The sequence below is a fragment of the Nicotiana tomentosiformis genome, chromosome 5 (assembly GCF_000390325.3).
Source record: "Nicotiana tomentosiformis chromosome 5, ASM39032v3, whole genome shotgun sequence".
NCBI lineage: Eukaryota > Viridiplantae > Streptophyta > Magnoliopsida > Solanales > Solanaceae > Nicotiana > Nicotiana tomentosiformis.
This window is the reverse complement of record NC_090816.1, coordinates 134144360-134152031: the sequence shown is the minus strand read 5'-3', so window position 1 is coordinate 134152031 and position 7672 is coordinate 134144360. Positions and strand designations below refer to the sequence as shown.

At 38.4% G+C, this 7672-nt stretch overlaps 1 long non-coding RNA gene across 1 annotated transcript; it reads left to right on the top strand.

Annotated features, from left to right (window-relative positions):
* Positions 1-5033: 5033 nt before the first annotated feature.
* On the top strand, positions 5034-6382 carry LOC104113962 (uncharacterized). The gene is made up of 2 exons (XR_690302.4): positions 5034-5155; positions 5282-6382. It is a non-coding gene; the product is annotated as an uncharacterized lncRNA (long non-coding RNA).
* The last annotated feature ends 1290 nt before the right edge of the window (positions 6383-7672 follow it).

Below are 7672 nucleotides of genomic sequence, written 5' to 3'. Positions count from 1 at the left end.
CGATCCTCCTTGTGACATTAGCAGCCGCCTGAAAAGAAATCTCACTTCCGGTCTCCTTGGTCATCTAAAGTCTGATAGGGTGAGTGATTCCCTCAATGAACCTCCCCACTATCTCTCCCTCCGTAGGTAGTAAAAGAAGAGCATGACAGGCCAAATCCACAAAACGGGACTCATACTGAGGAACAGTCATGCTGTCCTATTGTAGACGCTCAAATTGCTTGCAAAATTCCTCTCTCAGTGTGATAGGGAGGAACTTCTCCAGAAATAGCTGAGAGAACTGCTCCCAAGTAAGTGCAGGTGATTCGACTGGTCGGGTCAATGTGTAATCTCTCCACCACCTCTTGGCGGAACCCGTCATCTGGAATACAACAAAATTAACTCCATTGGTCTCAACTATACCCATGTTTTGCAGCACCTCATGGCAGCGTTCAAGATAATCTTATGGGTCCTCAGAAGGTGTACCACTGAAGTGAACTGTAAAGAGTTTAGTAAACTTATCCAGTCTTAATAAGGCCTCAAAAGACATGGCAGGCCTATCATCGGTCTGTGCCGCAACAACTAGCTAAACTACCCCAACTGGCGGGGCTGCTGGAGCCTGATTCTGGGTAGCCATCTGCTTCGGAGTGGGAGTAGTGAGAGTTTGTGCTCCTCCCCATCCTGTGAGACGACTGGTGCCACTGGGAATGTACCATTCTGAGCCATACCCTCCATAAGACTCACCAATCGGACTAGAGCGTCCTGAAGCACTGGAGTGGCTATGAATCCTTCCGGGACCTGACCCGGTCCAATTGGCACATTCTGAACTGGGACCTCATCCTGAAGGTCTACCTGAGTTTCTACAACAGGTGCAGCTGCTCGAGCTCTGGACTGAGCTCTACTTCGGCCTCTGCCTCGGCCTCTAGTACGACCTAGACCTCGACCTCTACCCCTGGCCATAGTTACCACCGGGGGTTCTAGTCCCTATCCATCGGTAGAGGAATTACGTGTTCTCACCATCTGCGAGAGAATAATAGTAGAATGGTTCAATCATCGATGATAGAATAAAACTGCACGACAGAATAAGAAAGAAGTGATATTTTTCCTAAACTTCATAGCCTCTGAGAGATAAGTACAGACGTCTCTGTACTGATCCTTCAGACTCTACTAAGCTTGCTCGTGACTTGTGAGACCTATGTAACCTAGGGCTCTGATACCAACTGTCACGACCCGAAATTCCCTCATTCGGACCGTGATGGCGCCTAACATTTCACTTGCTAGGCAAGCCAACGTTAGAATAATATTAACCAATTTTAAAACAATTTTTAAATTATTAATAATTAAGGAAACAAAAGCGAAAGCAAACTTTGAAATATAGTGAATAATCCATAAAAACAACGGTGTATAAATACCATCCCAGAATTGGTGTCACAAGTGCACGAGCTTCTAGAATAAATACAAATAAGGTCTGAATAAAATAAAGCTATCTGGGAATAAACACAAAGCTAAAGTAAAATAGACGGGGACTTCAGAACTGCGAACGCCATGTAGTTATACCTCAAGTCTCCTCTGGTAGCTAAAATCCGAGCAAGTCTATGGTATGCCGCTAGGACCAACTCCAAAATCTGCACAAGAAGTGCAGAGTATAGTATCAGTACAACCGACCCCATGTACTGGTAAGTGCTGATCCTAACCTCGACGAAGTAGTGACGAGGCTAAGGCGGTTTACTTACATTAACCTGTACGCAATATTAGCAACAACAACAATAATAGAAATAAATTAGGTAATTCATTTATAATAATTGAAGACAACTCAGCAGTCATAACCAATTATCATTTCCATCACTTCTGTTGCAGCGTGCAACTCACTCTCACAACCTATTCACATTCGGTTCTGTTGCGGCGTGCAACCCGCTCTTCCAATATATTTATTTTAATCAAGCCTGTTATATATTTATTTCAATCAAGTATATATATAGACTTTTTAATAAGTCTGTTGCAGCATATAACCCGATCCTCCAATATTAACTTTTCATAAGTCTGTTGCAGCGTGCAACCCGATCCTCCAATATTAACTTTTAATAAATCTGTTGCGGCGTGCAACCCGATCCTCCAATATTAACTTTTAATAAGTTTGTTGCGGCGTGCAACCCGATCCTCCAATATTAACTTTTAATAAGTATGTTGCGGCGTGCAACCCGATCCTCCAATGTATCCATTTCAATCAATTCTTATAGAAGAAATTTCCCCAATAAATGCAACAATTAATATAAAATTATAAGACAACAAGTATACAACAATTATGATTTAATTATGAAACAAATAATGACAAAAATCAAATTATTATAGAAATTAGGGGAAAAAAGGCAGTTTAATATTTAATATATTAAATGTCAAATAACAATTAAATCACATAATTCAAATAGCATGTAACAATTAATGCAGGAATTCAAGAATTAATATTTGACAAAGAATAAGAGATAAATAATTATTATAATAATTAATTTATGATTAAAAATAATTTATGATTTATCAAGCAGGGAGGCAAACAATTAATTTGACGATTATAGACACTCGTCACCTCGCCTATACGTCGTTCACATGCAATTCACATAAAAAAATAAATTAAGGGTTCTATTTCCTCAAGTCAAGGTTAACCACGACACTTACCTCGCTTTGTGAATTCCAATCAACTATTCAACCACAACTTTTCTTTTTAAATTTGCCTCCGAAATTTTAAATCTATTCACAAATAATTCGATATATTCAATACGAATCATAGGAATTAATTCCATATGAATTTACAAATTTTCCGGATAAATATCCGAATTTTATTAAAATATTCGGTAGTGAGACCCACGTCTCAAATCCCAAAAAAACTTGTGAAATCCGAACACCCGTTCCGATACGAGTTTAACCATACCAAATTTGTCCAATTTCGATACCAAATGGACCTTCAAATCTTAAATTTTTATTTTTGGAAGATTTTATAAATATCTGATTTTTCTTCCATAAATTCATGAATTCATGATATAAATGAGTATGAAATCATAAAATATAATCAATATAGGATAAGGAACACTTACCCCAATATTTTTCCGTGAAAATCGCCCAAAACTCGCCTTACCCGAGCTCAAAAATGGGAAAGAATTGAAAATGGGTCGAAACCCCATTTTCATAACTTAAGTTCTGTTTCTAGGATTTTTACCCTTCGCGAACGCGGTCAGTGCCTCGTGTTCACGAAGAACAATTATGTGTTGTCAAATTTTACTCTTCGCGGACGCGATGCATGCCTGGCTTAGCCTTCGCGAACGCGAGATGCCCTTCGCGAACACGAAGGCTAATTTTCCTGGTCAGTCTCTTTCCCTTCGCGAACGCGAAGCTTTGAACCTCAAGCCTTCGCGAACGCGATCTCTATATCGCGAACGCGAAGCACAGAAAGTGCCAGCCAAATTTTCTCTTCATGTTCGCGAGAGTACCTTCGTGAACACGAAGAAGAACACACCAGAAGCCTGAAGTCTGCAGAAAACTAGATTTCCTAAGTCTGAAATCATCCTGTAGCCTATCCAAAACTCACCCGAGCCCTCGGGGCTCCAAACCAAACATGCACATAAGTTCTAAAACATCATACAAACTTGATCGCGCGATCGAATCGCCAAAATAACACCTAGAACTACGAATCGGACACCAAATCAAAGAAAGTTTTCAAGAAAACTTAAAAACTTATATTTTTACAACCGGACGTCCGAATCATGTCAAATCAACTCCGATTCTCACCAAATTCGGCAGACAAGTCATAAATATTATAGTGGACCTATACGAGGCTCCGAAATCAAAATACGGATCCAAGGTCAATAAATCCAACATCAGTAATTTTTTAGAAATCATTAAGCTTTCAAGCTTTTAATTTTTCATCAATATTCCATAACTCGGGCTATGGACCTCAGAATTCGATTTCGGGCATATGGCTAAGTCTCAAATCAAGATACGGACCTACCGGAATTTTCAAAATACCGATCCGGTCCCTTTGCATAAAATATTGACCAAAGTCAACTTAGTTGAGTTTTAAAGCTCTATTTCCCATTTTAATCTATTTTTCACATAAAAACTTTTCGAATAATTGTACGGACTGCGCACGCAAGTCGAGGAATGATAAATAGTACTTTTCAAGATCTTAGAACACATAATTACTTTTATTTAAAGATGACATTTTAGGTCATCACAATATAGTGTTATTGTGAGAGAAAGAATAGAAAGTAGGAGAGAGAAAATTATTTCACAGCGTATTTAAAGGCTTAACGGTAAGAAGTGATCATAAATAAATAATTTGCTATAAAACCTAAAAGGTAGCTATAAAAAATAATTTTTTAAAAAGGTATTTATTTATAATAAATATGGTATAAATATTTGGTATAAGAGGTAAACTTTTTATAATATTATGAATATTATTCTTGTGAAGCCCAAACTCCAAAGTTGGCCCAACACCATCTTCGGTCATGAAAATATCCCTTTTCCGCGCACGTTTGGTTCGGCCTGATCAGAACGATCGATGGCAGAGATTAAACCACAGCCAAGGTATAAATTTGGTTAGTATAATGGTATAGTAAATTTGGTGGATAACGGAAATTAAATATAGAACACATGTCAAATTAGAGAGTTATATTTGGCCCTTTTCTTTTTCTGCGCCTCTCCTTTCACTCTCATTCTCTTAAAACGCTAGCCAGCCGCCTTTACCCGCTTTTAGATTCAGGACTCTCTGGTCAGAATCTTAAGCTGCTTTTCCTTTCTCCGGCAGCATTTTCATTACTAGCATCCAGCGTCTGCAAAATTACTTAAGAGAAACCTTAGCAAGCATTTCCAATCCCATAAAAGACGAATCTTTTCAATCAAATCAATAGGAGAAGAAGAAAAGTCGTAGCGCAAATAGAGAAGCTTCAAAGATGACAAAAAAGGCTAATCTTTTCAATATGGAAACTCCAAAGATGACAATAATGGAAAATCTTCTCAGATGCCAACTGCAGCAGCAGAAGAAGAAATCACTACTTCCCAATCGAATTCGCTAAGGTATCTGTTTCTCTCTTTCAGTGTGCGCACACGCGTTTATTTATTTATTTTTTAATTAATTTCAAGGAAGAGAATTGTGAAGCCGTCAAAGCAGATGGATATTGTTGATCATCAGGTTAGTTCTGATTTCACTCTCGAGTTTTGAATTCTAAGCTAGTTTCTGTACCTTTCTTTCTTTAATATTTGTTCTTGTTGTGTGTATGTAAGCTACTAATTAAAGCACTTGCCTTGTCCTATCTAGGCCAATGGAATTCAATTCCAAGACAAATAATTATGGAAATCCTCATCATGTTACCCGTGCGGTCTCTTCTTCAGCTCAAATGTGTTTCGAACTCTTGGCAGGCATTAATCTCTGATCCTTACTTTAAGATGAAGCATCTCAATCATGCCAAGAATAACCACAAACTTCTTGTTTGCCAGTCATCGCTTGATAGGGTTGATATGGAATGTACCATCAAGTTTAGCTTCTATTCTTCTCCTTTATCGAATGTACAAGAACTCAATTGTCTTTCAAAGTATGTACAAGAACTCGATTGCCCTTCAACCTACAAACCAGTTGAGTGCCACTTATTTTGTTTTTTTCAATGGGTTGGCTCTTCTCGGATTTGTTAGTATATTTAATCAACAACTTTTTTTGTGAACCCCTCCACAAGAGAGTCGACACTTCTTTCCCATTCAGAATTTACACGACTGCGTACTATGTTCGGATTGGGATATGACGCAATGAGTGATGGGTATAAGATCCTTAATTTGGACGTGCATGGAGGTGGACAACCATCTGTTGAAATTCTCTCACTAAAAAGTGGTTCTTGGAGAAAAATTTGTTACTATCCAACTGCCATTTGCCCTAGGTGCGGACAGAAAAATGTGATATATCCTTGCCAAAATTGTGGTATGTATGTGGATACTATGGTATTTGTTCATGGAGCATTTCATTGGCTTGGTAAGACAATATCAAGAACTTATCATGTGGTTTCATTTACTGCTTCAAATGAGGTGTACGGAGAGATACTGTTATGAATCAAAATGACCAAAAGACTAAGGCTGTGGGCACATTTGGAAACTTAGCAAATTACATTTGGGACCCCGGTTAGATGGAGCATATATCTATATATACAATTGGAAACATTCTATTAGGGAAAGCTATGAACTTGGTTTATTTTATTTTACTTAGTTTCTTAGAGGATAGATGTGGAACCTCCCTCCCTTCTCCCTTTGTCATTTCTTCTTCCTATGGAAGATTTGGTTACTTGTTTTAAGCATTTGTAATTATTTGAAGATGAACTCTTATATTTGTGTATGTGGTTCCCATAATCTATTTCAATATAATATGGGTTCACTACATTGGTGCTCTCGTTGCTCGTACTCCTTGCCTTTGGACTCTCATGCCATGATCTATACTTCCATCAATACCATACGGGATTTAGAAAAGGAGATGCAAGAGAACAACACTCATATGATCTCTTCTATTTGCCGTATGCAGTCAGTGCTGCACGAAATGCAATTAGACTCCACGGAATTCGTTGATGCTCCAGAAATTTCAGATGCTACAGCTATCACCTCTGCACTAGACTAAGTTGATACAAACACCAAGGTGGCCAATATCGTGAAATCACATCTCGATTCACAACTTCCTGTTTTTGCTGTCGGAGATACAATACCCAAAACAATAGTTCTCGACGGTGTGTTCTATGTTTATATTTCCGTATCGCAGCTTCAATCTTCACCTCTATTATTCTCAGTTAAGCGATCAAGTCTTCCACTTAAAGCCTGCGGACAGGAGCTTGACATGGAGTTTGGCTGCAAGGTGTTTGACATATTGCCGAAGAGGAATATATTTGCACATTTTCATGGTAATAATAGAGCTATTAGTTCGCTTCCATATGATTTTGGCTTTCACGACTGCAAGTGGGTAGATACTGGGCAAGTAAGGGCTTCATATGATGCAAAATAGATGAGATCACTCTGAAAGATACAACGGACAGTACTGCGATAGACTGTACCAGCGACAATCGTTCTGATTTGATTGTCGAAAACTCACTCTTGTTGGACAATTCTGAGGTACCTTCTGAGGTGTTACAAAATCCCATGGCAGATTCATTACCGGGATATTCTGCAATTCTTGGACACCAGCTGTTCGACACAATGTCCAATAGACACTGCTACTCCAAGTCTTGTGAAGTTGTTTGTGCTGCGCTTAGCATTGATTACTCTGACCGATACAATGGTGATTTTTCATTCCAGCTTAAGAAACTCACTATCTATTACAGCGACATTCGGGGTGTTGCGGAGGTACAAGATGAACTAAAGGAAATTGTTCACTATCTACATGACCCCAAGCGTTGCACTCGTCTTAATGGTCTGTTTGCAAATACAGTATTGTTTACTTGTTTCCTTGAAACTGGTAACACTATATTGGCTAGAAAAATAAACTTGGATTTTATTTGGCAAACACATATTTGGCCATAGATTTTGCCTAGATTTTGGCCAAATCCCAAGTCCCAAATCCTAAATCCCAAAATCAGCTGGGCCAAAATATCACTATTATATTTTTTAAAAATTATCCCAAACTTTTGTATTTTATAAAAGAGCCCACTATTTATTATTTTGTAACGATGTTGCTTCATCTTCT